The sequence below is a fragment of the Schistocerca cancellata genome, chromosome 4 (genome assembly GCF_023864275.1).
Source record: "Schistocerca cancellata isolate TAMUIC-IGC-003103 chromosome 4, iqSchCanc2.1, whole genome shotgun sequence".
Classification (NCBI taxonomy): Eukaryota; Metazoa; Arthropoda; class Insecta; order Orthoptera; family Acrididae; genus Schistocerca; species Schistocerca cancellata.
In genome coordinates, this window is record NC_064629.1 from 238,020,892 (window position 1) to 238,038,611 (window position 17,720).

The 17,720-nt window shown below is 36.6% G+C and overlaps 1 protein-coding gene across 1 annotated transcript in view; it reads left to right on the forward strand.

The window, feature by feature from the left end:
* The window catches only part of LOC126184039 (uncharacterized), a 497,397-nt gene extending 481,064 nt beyond the window's left edge, over positions 1 to 16,333 (forward strand). Inside the window, exon 25 of the mRNA XM_049926396.1 lies at positions 10,544 to 16,333. The gene's annotated coding sequence lies outside the window, so the exon portion shown is untranslated. The remainder of the gene's footprint in view (positions 1 to 10,543) is intronic.
* The last annotated feature ends 1,387 nt before the right edge of the window (positions 16,334 to 17,720 follow it).

Genomic DNA, 17,720 nt, shown 5'->3' on the forward strand with positions numbered 1-17,720 from the left:
AACAGGTAATTTAGCGTGAGATTGTCTCACAAAAATTTGTTAACCGGAGTCTTTTGGATGTGTCTAACTTTTGACAAAGGTAGATAAACTGAAATTTAATTTTAAAACAAATTATAAAAAAACTTGTTTTTATATTTTAAAACAACACTGAGTGTTCAAGTGTCATATGTAATATGATGTTTTGTTATGGGGAAGATGTTTAAAGAAGTTAAATAAGTAGTGCAAAAGTGCCCATTTTAAGGAATACACGTCATGGAGTGATAAGTACAAAAAACTTAATACAATTTTGATCAGAGCATTTCAGATATTAAACACTGCAGATGACATAAGTGCTGTTGGTATCACGAATACAGTATTTATGTATCTTTCTGTGTGTTTACCAATACAGCCCTACTCAAGTCTGGATTTATTGTTAAGTAGGTAGGGGAGTAGGAGGGCTACGCCAAGTTCCGGGGGATCGAGCAATATGGGCTCCGACAGAGATAGCAAGTGGCACGCCTCAGAGTAGGCAACTCTCTCAATCAAAATATGCGCCCAAGGTACAGGGTACAAGATCATGGTTGGGTGCAGAACATCGGAAACCAATGTCGGCCGTGCAGTGATCATAAATACAGACGTTTCTTGTCTTCCCAAACCTTTAGTTGGAAGATTGTATATAAAAGAGTTAAACAGTACGTATGTACATAAATCTAGAAAAATGTAATCAACCAAGCAGCAAGCCCAGAGTACTACAGCTGATGGCTGTAAGCTACCAGGTAAACCTGCTGCGGGTAAGATTATTAAATGTGCAGAATTATTTTACCTTTTAAATATAAACAGCCATAGATGAAGGACTACAACAAGATAATCGTTGAAGCAACAAATAGCAGGTTTTACTAACAACAGTAGTACTTAGTCGCCAGACATGCTGCGACCCAGCATATACATACATTATACGTATATAGTGGCTGTAAAACTTTTGGTAATAACAGTATTTTTAACTGTGCGCTGATTGAACACTCAACGGCGCTCTGTCAAAAGGCTCTTCTTGTGGCTTGCCATTAAAGAAAATGTGATTCAGTGGTGCACGTTAATAACAACACGAAATATCAGCGGCGATCTGTCGAAAGGTAGTAATCTTGCCAAGTTATTAATAATCACAGAGCAACAACATATTTGGTTATAACAGTAATTTCATCTGTACACTCATTGAACACTCAATGGTGTGTTGTTAAAGGCTCTTCTTGTTGCTTGCCTTAAACAAATCGTCATTCAACAGTGTACGTTAACAACAAAAGGCATGACTGCCAACTCTCCCGATTTAAGCGGGAGACTCCAGATTTTTCCTTCTTCCTCCCGATCTCCCGACCGTGATGCCCGATCTGCCGATTTTCAGAGCAGTTTCAATACCTTCCTTACTATTTGAAAATCCTGCGCCTTCAATATATTGGTGGATGACAAGGTGTGGCTGCTACTTGTCTATGTCAACTTGGAATATTCGTGCGGTGGCTGTCGGTAGCGGCAGTAGGCGGTGCTTGCGCTTCACATCTATAAGGAAGTAAGGAACTTATCGTTGGCAGTGTTTGGAGACGAATGAATATTTTTCAACTAGTGCCAATTTCCTCCACTTCTGGTAGCACCATCGCAATCGTAAAGTTATTGTGGACAAGGAGTAGTCGATAGTCGTTCCAAGTGAAGTGATTAGTGTTGTTGTGTCTACAAGGCAGTGTTGCCAAGTTGGGGGATTTCCCTCTAAATAGGGGGAATTAAGCTGCCTAGGGGGAAGTTAGAAGGATAGATGTTTCATGGGGAAAAATATTTAGGGTTACTACACTCCCCTCACCACCCCTCTGCTCGACAATTTCATTCTTGACTCCCTTGTAAACCCCCACCCCCCTCCCCCTGCTCAGGTTGTTGGCTGCGTATCTTGGAGGTATTGACTATTTTTCGTGCAGAATGGTGAAGAAATACAATGCAGTGTTCAGAAATGTGTATAAGGAAGTGGCTCATGGTGGGAAATGCGACTTTCTTAAACATGTGCAAACTAAAAAGCACAAGGAGAGTGTCCATTGTGTAGAGCAGAACCAGAAACTTAACTTCTCGTGTAAACCCCAAAACATAGATTCTGTGACGAATGCCGAGGCTTTATTTACCTCATTTATTGTAGAGCATTACTTGACTATAAACTGTGCTGACCACGCTGGGCCTGTGTTTCGCAAAATGTTTCCCAGTTCCAAAATTGTGGAACGATATGGGTGCGCCAGAACAAAAACAACTACCATCCTTACGGAAATGTGCATGGAAGAAAAAGCGAAAATTATTACGCATTTGCAGTCGAATCCATTCACTATTGCTACCGATGGTAGTAATATAACGGACTTAGGTTATATCCTATTATTGTTTCGTTCTTCAGCCCTGAACTCTGTGAAATTCAAAATTGCCTACTCTATGTGCCTAATTTAAAAGGGGATGGCACTGGAGCTAATATTGCTGAGCATCTACTTTCAACTTTACGGGAATTCTGTATTCCATTAAAAAACTGTCTGGCTTTTGGTGCCATGCAAATATGGGTTGCATTATGAAATGAAAACGTTTGATCATTTAACAGTGATTTATTCATGCGAAAACTGTGCCAATATCAAAACAGAAATCTAATAGACATTAATTTGTGTCCTCGGATTGTAATTTCGAACTGTAGTTCTCTCGAGAGTGCTTCACTTGAATGTGTGTGAATCCAAAGAAACCTGCAGAGCTCATCATTCATGTTGTTCAGCATGTTGAATGATAAATTATACAGTCCAAAGCTCAGGTATGTCCATTAATCGCCATTTACATGTAAATAATAAAGCAAATGTAATTGATTTGTTACAGGTATTGAATTATTGCAACTTTAATCGTCAGGAATGTGTTGTAATTCGCAATAGTACACCACTAAAATTCTCGTGATTTTTCGCTTTTGAAAGTTGGCATGTCTGAAACTGTCAAAAGGTGAGCGTCACTCTCCCAGGAGGCAATCTCGTCAGTGCAACCTGGCGGGCAGCAAAATAAATAGCGAACGACCGGCACATACTCGCAACTGAGCGTCTAGTCTGCGTGGGGCAGCTTCGAATACCAACGGCCACAGTTTCACCGAGCAACAGCCATAGTTTAAACCCCCAAGACCTCTTTAAGGGGGTGGGGGTACAATACATTAGGAAAGAGCAATCTTACCACAAGAAGCCAGGAACTCGATAATACAAACGGCAGAACATAGTACCTCCAGGCACATCGCCTCAATGCACTTCTGGATGAGTCGCAATCGAAAACCGCTATGAGGTGTGGCTTCCCACCTCAAAACACCTCACCATATGATACAATCCCGCTCGCGAAATGTGGCTGTCCACGCGGGCCACCTGCCACCAACTGCCCGTATGCTAGTATGTCCTTTCTCTCCGAAAGCCACCAGCGATCGCACGCTAAGCACCATAACCCCCTCTGGCATTGTGCCAGAGGAAGAAGAGCACAGTTCATTTACAGAACTGTCATTTGAGTTACAGTTTTTATTGTCACAAAGTCTCACTGTCTGTTAAGCTGAAAACTGGACTCCTTTTGTCAGACACAAATGACCATGTTATTTGAAATATTGTTTTCCACAAGACCTTTTACCAAGTTGGGGTGAGACTGGAATAAGAAATACAGTCATGTGTATATTAAATTTGGTTATGAGAACACTATTTGCAGCTCAGAGGAAAACAGTAATATAACTGATTTAACCCAACTATGCACAAGAAAAGTAAAGGAAGAATGATATGATGGAACAATCCTGAAATTTAGTACAGAATGGTTCACCACTTGGTACTGAAGGGGGGAGGGGGGGGGGGGAGGGGGGGGAAAAAAAAGGTCAGAATTGCAAGATGGGATAATCCATTGGATTGGCACCAATGGCAGTAGTATTTTTGATCAGACAAAGTATGTGAACATATTGTGCACCTCTGTGGGGGAAATTGCATTGTGAATAACATCATCGTATAAATAACCGTTGTAGATACTGTGGAGTGAACATTGATTACTGTTCATGAAAGTGAGCCAGCATGCCTTACGGTTACAGTCCACCTTCCAAATATACCAGGAGACACACAAACAAGTGCTTATCACAGCTGTTCATTGAGCCCATTTCCATATGGACATCCAAGGCTGCCTGATTGTGTCTGTACTGGTGCTAGATGTGGTATATCATCTAAGATTTGTGAAACAATTGATTCTGGACTGTTACGGATTGACAAGGACAATTCTTGGCTAAGTCATGTTATTCATTGCGGGTCTGATGAGTATTTGCAAAACAATATAAGAGGTGAAACACACCTCAACGATTGCTGTAGGAATAACAAATTGTGGTGGAGGTGAAAGGGTACAGTGTTACAGTCTGGTGAATATTTTTGTGGCATTCTCCAGAATGATTAATTTGTGTAAAAGATTTCCTCAACTAATTTCTTTATGACTCCTTCTTCAGAGATGTCATTCACCCACATGCAGTCATTATCCTCATGAGGAGTTTGATCACTTTGCAAGATAATGTTCTTCACTACACAGCTTAATGCGTCTGTAGATGGCTAGAAGTTGGAAACTGAGATGATGTTAGAAACTCAGCAAACAGCTTGGCTCCAGAGGCCTAGTCGTTTCTGGTATGACCAATTCTGGTGTGGTCTAGTCTGGTTTGTGTGTACTGTAAATGGTAGTTATTTTAGTTTCTATGTTGGTTATATACATTGTTTTTAATCATTTAAGTAAGCTTGGTTTAGTACCCTCATAATTTTAATGTAGTTCCATTCCGCAAACCTATGAGACATAATGTGAAATGCTTCTTAGGGTAGCCAGTGATCAGCTTATTTACCAAGGTTGTGCAGTGGTTAAGACTGTGAACCTTTATTTGGGAGGAATACATTTCTAATAACTGGCCATAACATTTTCCACAGTTTCCCAGAATTGCTTTATCTGAATGCTGTAATAGTTCCGTGAACAATGACCTTACGGATTCCTTCTTCCGTATGTGCCAAACTGAGCAAATGATCAATCTTTATCAAGCTTGATTCTCATAAAACTTTTACAAATAGAATAATTTTTGATGGCATGGGCAGTCAGAGAGAGAGAGAGAGAGAGAGAGAGAGAGATTGATTTTGGAAGTATAAGTTCGAATGCAGATTGTGACACAATACAGTGTCAAGCTAAAGAGAAAGAGGAAAAAACATTTACTGAGAAAGATAAAAGCAATTATGTGCTTTGTGCAAGCTTAGTGGGTGCACAAAATATAGGGCTGATGCTGGGGAAAACAGTATGGGCAGAGAATTAGTGCTGCCACTTTGTAGATGAAATTTATTTAAGGTTCTCTTGAACAGCCTTATTTTGCCCATAATTCTATGTTGTTCACATTTTGTTGTTTTTTGTTTCCTACACTCCCACCCCACTCAACTCGTCCTCCTACCCCCCCCCCCCCCCCCCCACTCAGTCTTCTGTTTATTATTAAACATGTATATTTCCTCTTTCGTGTTTGTTGGCCAGCTTTGTATCTGTCACAACATAATTTAGTTTTCCATCATTCAGTGAGCTTTAGTTCAATGTATTCAGTGTTAATTGTCAGTTTAGTCAAACGTATAACGCATTACTTAAGACAGAGACATTTTGTAGTAGTAGTAGTAGTAGTAGTAGTAAAGCTTGCTTACAGTTAAATGCTCATGCTGATTTCATTAACATGCCATATTACCTGCACTTTGACAACATTGCAACATGGTTTTTGAACAACCATTAGTATATCTGAATGTTGGTAATTTTATGTAGAAATGGCTTGATGTATGTGGCTTAATCAGTAAATCACAATGTGAAAGTGAACGGAGAACCACATAAAGCTGCATGGAATGCAGTAGGTTTTACTTTATTATAATTCTTTTGATGTGCTCCATAATATCTCAAAACATTGCTTAAATCTTGGAACAGACATGAGATTTCGGATTTATGAAGATGCTTCTTGAAAGAATTAAACCATATGTCCCTTGAAAATCTTTATACCATACCCAGTGGTACTAATGTACTGTTGTACACCATTGCTACTCTTCCAATTTAGGTGCAAGAATTGTATGATTCTAAGGAAATGTACTTCACTCATTAAGAGGGTAGTTTCAATGCTACTTTGTAGTGTTCTTTAGTACTGTATGGGGTGTTCACCACATAGCATTAATATAGCAGATTCAAAGAAGAAGAGCAACTTTCATCCCAGTTTCATTTTATAGACGTTAGAATGTCACAGAGATGCTCATCAAACTTAAGTAGAAAATGCTACATTAGAGATGTTGTGCTTGTACATCAAGATCTAATCTCTGCAAACTACGTGACAGTGTGTGGTGCAAAGTACTTTTGCTATTACTGTCTTTTTTCCCCCTTCTCTGTTCAATACATGAATTGCGCATGGGAAAAATGATTTTTGGTAAACCTTCATGTTAGCTCTAAGTTCTCTGATCTTCTCATTGTGGTCATTTTGTGAAATGTGTGGGAGGAAGTAATAGGTTGTCCGACCCTTGCCAGAACATGGTCTCTGAGAACTTCCAACAATAAATTTCTCCATGATACACAATACTTCTGTTGATGTGTATGCCACTGTAGTTTGTTCAGCACCCCCTGTAATGCTGTCATTCCAACTAAATAATCCTATGCCAAAACACGTTGCTCTTTGTTGGACCTTGTCTCCCTCTTCTATTAATCCAACTTGATAAATGTTGCAGACTGATGAACAATACTTAAGAATCGGCCATACAAGTGTTTTATAAGCCACTTCTTTCATGTCTAAATTACGTTTCCTTAATATTCTTCCAATGAATCTCAGCCTGGGATTTGATTTTCTTACTGTTTGTTATATGTGGTCATTCCACTTTAGGGCCACATGGTTACTCATAGGTATTTTATGGTAGCTACTGTTTCCAGTAATTTTTCATCAGTAGTGTTATTGAACAGTAGTGCATTTCTTCACCTATTTATGTGTGATATGTTATATATTTTTCTGTCCAGGGAAACTGCCAGTCCCTGTATAAATCAACAGACAATGTGGTATGAGCTAGTGCATTGCCTTGATGCAAAACCCATGACTTGTTCTTCAACAGTCCGGCTGTTTTTATTTATTTTGTCATGGAGTTGTGCAAGAATCACAAGGTAGTATTGTTGATTAATAGTTTGACCTTCAGGAACCCAGTGAATATACAAAATGCTATGAATATTGGCAAAAACAATTATTGTTGCTTTTGCTTTGAATGTTGATTTGCTCATTCGAGCTTTTTCACTCTTGGTGAAGTTGGGCCCTTCCAGTGCGTGGTCAGTGTGTAGTTTCTGGATCATAAGTGAGAAACCAAGAATCATCACATGTTATCATTCTTCCCAAGAAATTGGGACTATTGTCAGTGGTTTTCAAAGTGTCAGTACAAACATTTTCATGAGCTTCTTTTTGTTCGATTGCGAGAATTTTCGGCACCAGTTTGTCACTCGATTTGCTCGTGTTAAATTGGTTAGGTAAAATTTGCCTTACATATTCTTTTTCTATTCCTACATATTCAGTAATCGATTGAATATGCAGTTGATGCTTAGATTGAATCGGAGTACTACTTTTTCAATATTTTCATCCATTTTTGATGTTGAAGGGCATCCTGCACATGAGTCATCAACAACATCATTTAAGTCATTATGCAAACGATGTGAGAATGATCATGTTGATTTTAAAAATTGTTTAAGGATGGATGGTGCCTGATTTGACTATATTTCGAACTTAATTGTGCCACTGATATCGAAGTGAGATACCTTTATGAGGAAATATGACCAACTTATGTAGAGCCAGATACTATTCGGAGTTACAGTGATTATGCGGTGTACTTCCGTAATGATGTCGAACTAGCATCGAAAGATGATATGGTTGGAGGAGGTGCAGCATTACCAACTAAATACAATTTTACATATGTTACAACAATGTATCTCTCTCCTTTTTTTTCATTTGTCTTCTGTCCAATGCACTCTTTAGTGGAAATTTCATCCGTCACTCTTCCTGCATCTTGCTATTCATGGTTAGTGTTGCAGTGAATATTACTAATGCTGTTGGTTAGTTCTTCCTGATCTTTTGTAAACACCAGTAAATCAAAATACCACAAGTTTGGCTTGTACAAGTCATCTTTGGACAAACCACTACTTCTTGATTAATAAATTTTCTTTAACTCCTTTGGAAAGGAACTGCATGTACTCAGAACTCGCTTCCCCCACAAAGTCTTTGGTTGCATCCTGATACACAGGGTGTTAGGATTATAGGTACAGATATTGTAATATTTGGTACCATAATATGTACGAAATTCAGTGTGTCTGTTATTTTTTATCTGTGTATAACAGTCTTCGTGCAAATGTATCACATAATTTACCATCTGACGTTTTTTTCCATGGCTGTAACTGTGCTGCAAAATGGACTACGCCTGTCAGTATAGACTATCCATTTGCCTTCCATGCATCCACACTTCAATAGCTGAGAGCACACTCCAGGCATTTGTTAAGTCATGCATTTACAAATAGTTTTTTGGACCAGAACACAACTGCAGTTGAGAAGTGAGGGTAGAGACTGAACTTCTAGCATTTGTGGCATCTTACATGGACACACACGGTGTTTGTGCATGCCTGTACTGTATGTAGCAAAAGCATTGGAAAAGTTGTCCATGTAAATGGGGCAAATCTCATATTAACTGTCAGCATTCACATTCACTCCATTGGTAAAGGATTCAAGCAGGATCGTGTCCTCAAGGACTCAGTAAATTAATTACTAGAATTTTTTAAAGGGTGGAGATGATGTGAATTTTTCTGTCAGTGGGGATGTGATTATACTCCCCACCCATGGTTTATTTGTGTCTAGCATCTCACGATACTCCAATGTTCCATAACTGGTAACACTTCTTGTTTATAAAATGTCATGAAGCGCAAAAGGCAAAAATCGTGAACTATTGTCTCTATAAGTGGCTTTTATTGTTGGAACATCTCTTTCGGTAGTAAATTAAAATTTATGTTAAGTTCCCAGCATTATTGCTATGGCAAATGTGATGGTGTTCCTGATTTGGACTGACAGTAGCGCACAGATTCTCATCTCTAGTGGAGAGTGACAGTTTACCTTGGTTTTCATATCCCTTCTTATTTTTTGTCATGGCTATCAATTTTGGAAATTAAATTAAAGTTGATAGTTTCTCACTGGTTGAACCTCTTTTACTGTTTAATGCACCATAAGCGAAAATATTACTATGTCTTGGATTTGCGTGCCACCCGTGGGCTAGAGACGTTGAGGTGTTTTGGGTTGGTTTGATTAAAGAGGGTACGATTTATGTAACTCTTAAGGGGTATGACTGTTGTTTTACCTGATAACATAAGTGATATATATTTGATTTAGTTGTTGCAAGTTCGCGTTTTTATTTTCATTTTGCAAAACATTGCCTTCATGGCAAATGTATGTAGGGCTTTCTGTTCTTGTGTTTTCTGTATTATATATGAATGATGTATCTGTCTTTTTAACTACGAGCTTAGATTTCGTTGACTAGTTAATCATTTCTTCATTCCTAATTGTTCTATTCCAGAAAGTACCAAGTATGATACGTAATGAATACATGATCATTTAGTTGTACTGTGAGAATGAAACTTATCACATTTGAATAATGCAATTGTATTTAAACAGTTGCAAAACTGCAATGATGTGCTAGCACTCTTGTTGCCTCTGTCAGAATATCCAATATGTGGTTGAATAGAGCATAAAAATGTAAATAGTAGCATTGTCTCTAGTATTCACAAATGATCTATGTGCACATTTTCCATTGGGTTTGTACATTTGTAACGGTCAGACGCATATTAATTTACTATCAAATCATTGCATTCAGCATTAGTCTGATTAGGCAAAACATTTTGACAAACATTTGGGCATACTCCCGCCTGCCCCTCCCCCCACCCCTTCCCATCTCACCCCACCCACCCAATTGAATGAAATTTAAATAAAGTAACTGGAGAGATTTGAAGCAAAGACCTTATCATTGTAATTTTTTCCCAACTCTTGTTTCCTATTTTGTCTGTCATCGTTTCTTCCTTTATTTCCTTTCCAGTAGACAGTCCTGAGGATTACGTATCATCTTCAGTCTTGCACCATCAGTTATGATGACTCAGCTTATAATTATGTCGGGCAGCTTGCTTGTTGGAAATGTTTTGTGAACAAGGAAATTAGAGTGTAAATTACAGAGGAATACAACTGAATTGAAGATCAGATTATCTCAGTTGCACAATTAATCAAAATAATGTTCAACAAAGAGTGTAACATTATTTAGTACCCATTGTTTGGCAGTAACACCTATTTGATTTATCTTGTGATTTGGTTTCACACTTAATAAGCAAAAGTTCATTTTTGGAACGAAATAATTTCATTCTTATTGATTACTCTGGAACTACTGACCACGACTAACTAATTTAAAAGGACTTTTTCTAAATTTTGTTAATAATTCATGTAATACTTAACTTTTTATTTACTCATGCACTTATTTATTTACAGATTGCAGTGAAGTTAAAAATGTCAAGCCTGGAGCTGATTGATTGGGATATGGTGGATTACACAGTGATGTAGATTGTGGTACTTTGGAAATTTGTTGAGTATAGTGTGTATAACAAAGAACGTTAGTGATGGCATCAAACATTGCTGCTAAGAATCATGTAATTTTCTATTTTTCATCCCCATTATCATTTGATAGCTAAAATCCTCTCTGAAGGAATGAAGCAAACCCCACCGAAATATGTGAAATAATTTCTATTTGATGTTCACCAGATTTTATGTTATTTGGTCTTTCTTCACTATCTGATGATACCTGTTAGTAGAAGCAAAGCAAGTAAATAAAAATGGTATAGACTGAGAGCAGCTAACAGTTCAGCAAAATCTTGTGGTTGGTGCATGATTGTGACTGCAAAAAACTGTGAAATAGTACAAACATTTTAGTGAATCTTTTGTACAAATTATTATTATAAGAGCAAATGTGAAAAAAAAAGTCCTGACAGTGGGTACCGAACACTTTGAATAGCTTGCAAGTTAAAAAGAGAAAGCTGTATTGTATTGTATAAATGTGTAATATTTTATGTAATTATGAGAGATGATTCATGCTGGACAGGTCTTGGGAAAAGCTGTAAATGTAATCTCTTAGGAAACAAAGACATTTCAAGGTGGCAACTGGTATGTGAATTATCACAGGTACGAAGTGTGTGAGTGACTCTTTATGACTAATGTTAATGCTATCTTTTTGCCAGAACTCATTGCTTCATTTAGCTTTCAGAACTACTTAGGCAACAAGTTGACAAATTCTTGCTCTTCAAGCAGATACACAAAACTAAAATTCTGTGCAATTAATATGATGGTAAGATGAATATTGGTAAAAAGTTTGGAATGTATTAATACAACAAATGAAAAAATCTTTGTAATTAAAGGCAACCAGAGATTTGTAGTAGGGGTGCTAATACTTCAGAAAACATTGTTTCTGAATAAACAAAATATCTGTGTTACCAGACTCATCGAAGTCTGGTCTGTAATATACAAAATACCTGTATTACCAGTCTCATCAAAATCTGGGCTGTAAACCTGATCTAAAAACGATGGTTAATTCCTGATTGATCTGGCTCATTTGTTTTGGGAAGTGTGAAATTTTCAAATTAACCTATTTATTAATTTGCTGCACTTATTGCTCTCGAAAGCCTAAATTTATACCATATGTGTCCATTTTGGATGAAAGTGTTCACAAAATAAGTCGTAATGACAGTTCTTCTACAGATACATTCAGATAGCCCAGATCTAGCAAAATATGCTGTGTCAACTGTGGTGTTATGAACGAACATTTAGTCAATTGGATCTTATAAGTGTGGTGTATTTATTTAAACCTCCACTGCTGAATGTAATTTAAATTAAGGAAATGTATATACAAAAACAAAACAAAATACTTCAGTGCAGTTATGTATAAATCAGTATAGAAATAAAAAGTGTGTGGCATAGCATATTAGCACTGCTCGATTGTGATCACTCCCCCTTCCCTTTTTCTCTCTACATTCAGTGCACTACAAAATTTGTTGAAAGAACACTTTCCCTTTTTACTGTTATTTTTAATGTGTAATTGACTGTGATTTACAAAATAGTGTAGAAATTGGACACTGTCTTATGATTTGGCTATGCACATCATTTACAGCAGGAATCTGGTGAAGAATTTTGTGCAGTGATTTATCAACATTGTATCAGTACAGTCAGGCTACTAGAAACAATACCATCTAGAACATTAAAAAGAATCTGAAATAAAGAATGCAATGATTACTGACAGCTAAGCCCAGATGTCCCATGTTGTTGTTTCCCTTTTTCTGCTTTGTCTTTGCTTCCTAAAATAATAATTATGTGTCATTATGTTTGTTAATACTTGTCACTGCTTCCAAATCTTTCACACAACCTTCATTTTTTGTGCTCCAAATTTGGTTACTCGGATACCTTAATTTTTCATCACCACTACCATCATGAATATTGTAATCTTTATTATATACACTTATATTTTTATTCTACTCATTTCTTAATTATCTTTTCCTCCACTTCATTACATCTCACTGCTCATATCTCATCAGCAAGTTCACAGTTATTCAATCTGATATTGTATTATCAGTGTTCCTTTCATTTTACTCCTTTCCTCTGCTGCATCTCCTGAGCTTTTCTTCTTTATCTGTATTTCTCAGTTACCTGCCACCACTTTCTTACCTTCAGACAACACTTAACCTGCATCTGTGGAAGTGGGACACTTTGGTTCTGAAAGCACATAGTTGAGTGAGTATTTAAAAGTGTATCAGTCAGCCAGGACCTTTGGATTGTATTTCATATGTACAGCTCTTTTGACATGCTGTTGTTGTTAGTATTTTTAGACCTTCATACTTTACATTCTTGTTCATATTGTATTAATATGCTGCCAGTTTTGTTGCAGTTTGAATTGATGTGGCATATTTCCATTTGGATATCAGTTCACAGTTTATATCTTGTTACTGAAGAACACCTTTCTGCCTTTTACGAAAGATCATTACATATAAAAGCAGTGGAGGGTGTAATGCAGAACAGAATGAATAGCTGAAAACTAGAAATTTTGTAAAACTATTTGATGTCACAAAGGAGTAGGCAATTATCTAGAAATTTTCTGTGGTGCAAATATTATGTTAATTATACATTTAAGGTGTTTGTAAATTCATTTGTGAATAAAAGCTACAAGGCATAGAGATTCTGGTTATAGATTAATGTACTAAATGGAAGATGTTTGTTGTAAAAATTCTCATGTCCAGTTAAACAATACCATGGCAGATATAAATGTAACTGAAAAGTGCAAGAGTCTAAGTATGCAAGAGTCTAAGTATGGAAGGAATATGTTTAAGTATTATTAGATATCTAAGTGCATTTAATGGACATTTACTGAAATAGTATTTAAATTTTTTACCCTATTTGTTATGCCCATATGTGTATGGACAGTGTGTGTGTTTGTTTTGTTTTGTGTGTGTGTGTGTGTGTGTGTGTGTGTGTGTGTGTGTGTGTGAGAGAGAGAGAGAGAGAGAGAGAGAGAGAGAGAGAGAGAGAGAGAGAGAGAGAGTGTGGCTGAAGGTAAATTATGAAAACTATCCTGTGTTCTTAGACTATAGATTACAGTCATATCATGGAAAACAGAGGATTTATTGGATTGATATGAAATACTGTAGCATCTATTGCTTCACTTGGAAGATATTTTAAGACAAGAAATGTTTATATACGATATTACATTGATAAAATGCCAAAGACGAGAACAGTCATGCAATATAAGCTACCTTTTCCTTTTTTCTGCAGTATGTCCCTCCTAAGAGCTGTGTGGTGCCATTTTCCTTATTTGCAGTTTAATTTCTGTTATGTCTAAGTTTGTTCACCCAGAAACATCCATTTTGACAGAAAATGTGAGTTAGTTTATCATTATACACAAAGAGTTGTCCAAATTGATAGCAGATTTGCTGTATCACTAGAGCAACCTTGGATTAATGTTGTACAATGTTAACTATAAAGGTATTTATTGGTAGTGATCACAAAACTAGGAGAAACATTTGTGTTTCCAGCAGCAACTGCATAAGACGGCTGTGCTGCACCATGCTGAGTTTGCAGTCCCATTACGCCACTGAGCTGTGCAATGGTGTCAGCAGCTGAATTCTTGTGATGCTGCAGAAGCTTATTGTTCTTCTGTTTTGTTGACTTCCATCATATATTCGTTAACTGACTATAGCTCCAGACCAATTTGAGGTTACTGTATAGTTTGGACACTTAATGGTCCAGTGCAGACGACAATTGTTATAAAGGAAACCGAAATCAAATTTTGCGTTACCACTTGCATCACGTGAAATACCTGATTAACAAGTTTTGTTTGGGATGTTCCACTTTCACCACAAAACAATTTGAAAATACGTTCAGAAATGGCAGAGAGGAGCGTGCTGACAATTTTCGTTAGGGACATGCAGCATAAAGCTGTCAGAGTCTTGATTAGTTCCTTGCATGACACACCAAGATGTGTTTTATTCTGAGATTTTTGTGCAAGTTGTGTGTTTAAAATAAGTGCTCTGTGTTTTATTACTTTATTTTCATTGAACTGTTGATTATAAACAAAAGTACTTGATTACCTTTGATAACTAAATATGTCAGCATATTTGAAGCACTCTCCTTCTGCATTACTGCACTGTCGATGTCTGTGGATGCACTGAGGAACTCATATAAAATGATAGAACCTTCTTTGACAAGCAAAAGGTTTCCTGCTTACTTGCAGTTTCACACACTGTTTCCCACTTATGTGATGATGATGATGATTGAGAGATCTGAATCCTTGCTTCACTTAAACACTTCATGTTGGTTTTGTAGATGTAATGTAACACATATTGAAGCTGACCAACACTCTCAATGAAGTAAGAATCATACAAGTTTCACTGCAAATTTCTTAAAATTTAAATATGAAAGACTAATATATGACTTTATGCTGCAAGATCCAGACCTTGATCGTTTCCTGTGTTGTCAGCGCTGTTTTCTTCTATTGGTTCTCACTGGGTGAAATAGCCCCTTTGTATGCAAAATGCATAACACATATATGAACAAAAGCTGCCCTTTGTCACACTGTGACCACTCTCCTTTCCTCCTTTGTGAATGCCAAATCCATGTTCTACATGGGTACACATTTTATTCAAAGCTTTCGTTGCTAAAATTGTGTTCAAAGCAAAATGTTGTAGGTTTATTGCTTCTTATTGCTGTTTATTCTTAATTATTTCCCAGGACACGCTCAAGATCTCTTCAAATCCTGGGTAGTGTTAGTGCAGTGGAACTTATTACATTTTTTGAGACAAAGGTCTCCACGGCAGTAAAACAGCATCCTGAACTATGTGACAAACTGCAGACAATAACCAAAGATACACAGAACAAAAGAAATTACAACCTTAACAATAGCTGTGATTCCTGCTTAGGATTATCAGTTTACAAGACGAAATAAAATTGGTATCGTTTTTAATAATCAGTTTATTTTAGTTTATTAATGTGAAAAATGCCATTCGGTCAAGATATGAGGAAAAGTTAATGTTTCATGGTTTGCAGATAATGCCACAGGAGAAATTAGTATTCATTGGCTGGGTTGCATTTGAAAACATTTGATCTATATGCGGTTTGCTCTCTTCTTTGGCACAAGATTAATGATATTTGACTATACATTCAAGGCACGTTAGTTAATTGTTGAATGAATTCTGTTTGTATTTCCATCCCAGATTTGTTTGTTACTTTGCAAAATGATTTATGAATCAAAATATAGTTCTCACACTACTTTCTCATTTAATGAATCAGCCGTATAATGTTGTTACTGAATGTTGTATATAATCTGACAGTTGGTAACATACTGTGTGGACTTCATTTCACTGCTCTCTGAAAAGGACTTTGTTAAGCTATGTATAAGCACTTCGACTGCTTTTCTTTTTGTGAAGATTCATAATTTGATGTTCATTTGAGCTGTATAACTGTAATGTATATTCCACTGGACTTTCATAATTTACAAACCTGTGTGTTCACACGATGATAGAATGAAATTTTAATTGTTTAAGTATTTGTTTGTGAAGATAATTCCATTAATTACTCCTAAAATGTATATAATGTAGGTAGCTCACTGTAATCTTTGTTTAGTCATAGAAAAACCTGAAATATAGCTATCTGCACTTATCTGTCTGTTAATTTTGTCTGTGCATTCCTCCTAGATGTATTATTATGGTACAGAAACAAAATAAAGTTTATATGCTAGAAATCCTACTATAACTCATATTTTCTGTGTATATGACGACATTTTACAAAGGAAGTTATACATGTGGTGAGTGTGTGTGGTGTGGGAGGGGGGAGGGACTATCGCTCAGAAATATTTTTGTTCTGCTGTGAGAAAACAGCTGAACTGATATTTACAAACCTGGCAATGGTGTTCTCTCATTTCAGAGTTGATAGTGTGAATACTACTCAAGACATTCTTCGAAATTACTGTTTGAGATGCGTAGGTGCAAAAGCCCCAGTTTATAACATGATTTAGTTGTGCCAAAGAATATATTACTGTAACATCATGCTTTTCTTTAGTCATCCCATGACACCAGAATTCCGTATAAGAGATTTATATTATTGCTTGTGCACTTTTGTCAGCATATCCCATAAGAAATACTTTGAAAAGCAATGAAAGCTAATGCATAATTGAAGAAACATTTATGTGATATTTTGAATGTGAATTTTGTTTTCCAGTTGTAGGTAAGACACTGGTAAGACAAAACCAATTCATCTTCCTAAAATGACTAAATAGTTAATTTTCTGTTAAGGTGGCCCAGGTGAAGGTAGACGTCATTACAAAAATAGAGTAAGAGGTGATATTTTGCATCTATAAATGCAGATACTGAGTGTTTCACCATGAACTCATTTAGTAAGTAGCTGGTGCCTGTATCATGTTAGTGCAACTGTAATGTTGAAGAACATACAGTAAAAGGTAGATATAATATGGTTGTCTGGGGGAGGAGGGGGGGGGGGGCGGATATGCTGTACCCTCACACTGTAGTGTAACTGCAGTATATTGTGTGTGGCACATTTAAAGTTTGGATAATGACAAATGACACATTTAAAGTTTGGAAGAGTAATAATGCAATGTTATATGTACTGTATTTTGTACAGTATTTAATTTTAAAGAATATTAGAAGTGAAACATTAAAAAATGCCAAATACAGTGATCAAATAAACTCAGTCAAACAGTAACCAAACAATAATACTACAGTAGTTCCAAATGAAATACTGTACTTCACTATAGTATGTAAAATACACTTCAAAGTACATAATTATGTGCAAAACTGTCTACAAGCTACTGCAGGTTCATTCTTCTACTACTTTAAAGAAGTTAGTTAGTTATTTTTGGCGGCTCATTTCACTCTTTTTTTTTTTTTTTTTTAAACAACTGAATATGATTTGCTTCACTTTGTCTCTCCAGCCACGTAACTACTTAGTGTACATTATCCAATATTTCAGGTGTGCTGGGATCATCATCATCATCATCATCATCATCATCATCAACCACTTCATCATTCTCATTTCATAGAGCATCAATAATTTCTTGGTCTCCCTGATTCTGAAATGGATTCCTCTTTGTCAGTGATTGCAGAATGGTTCAAGTCTT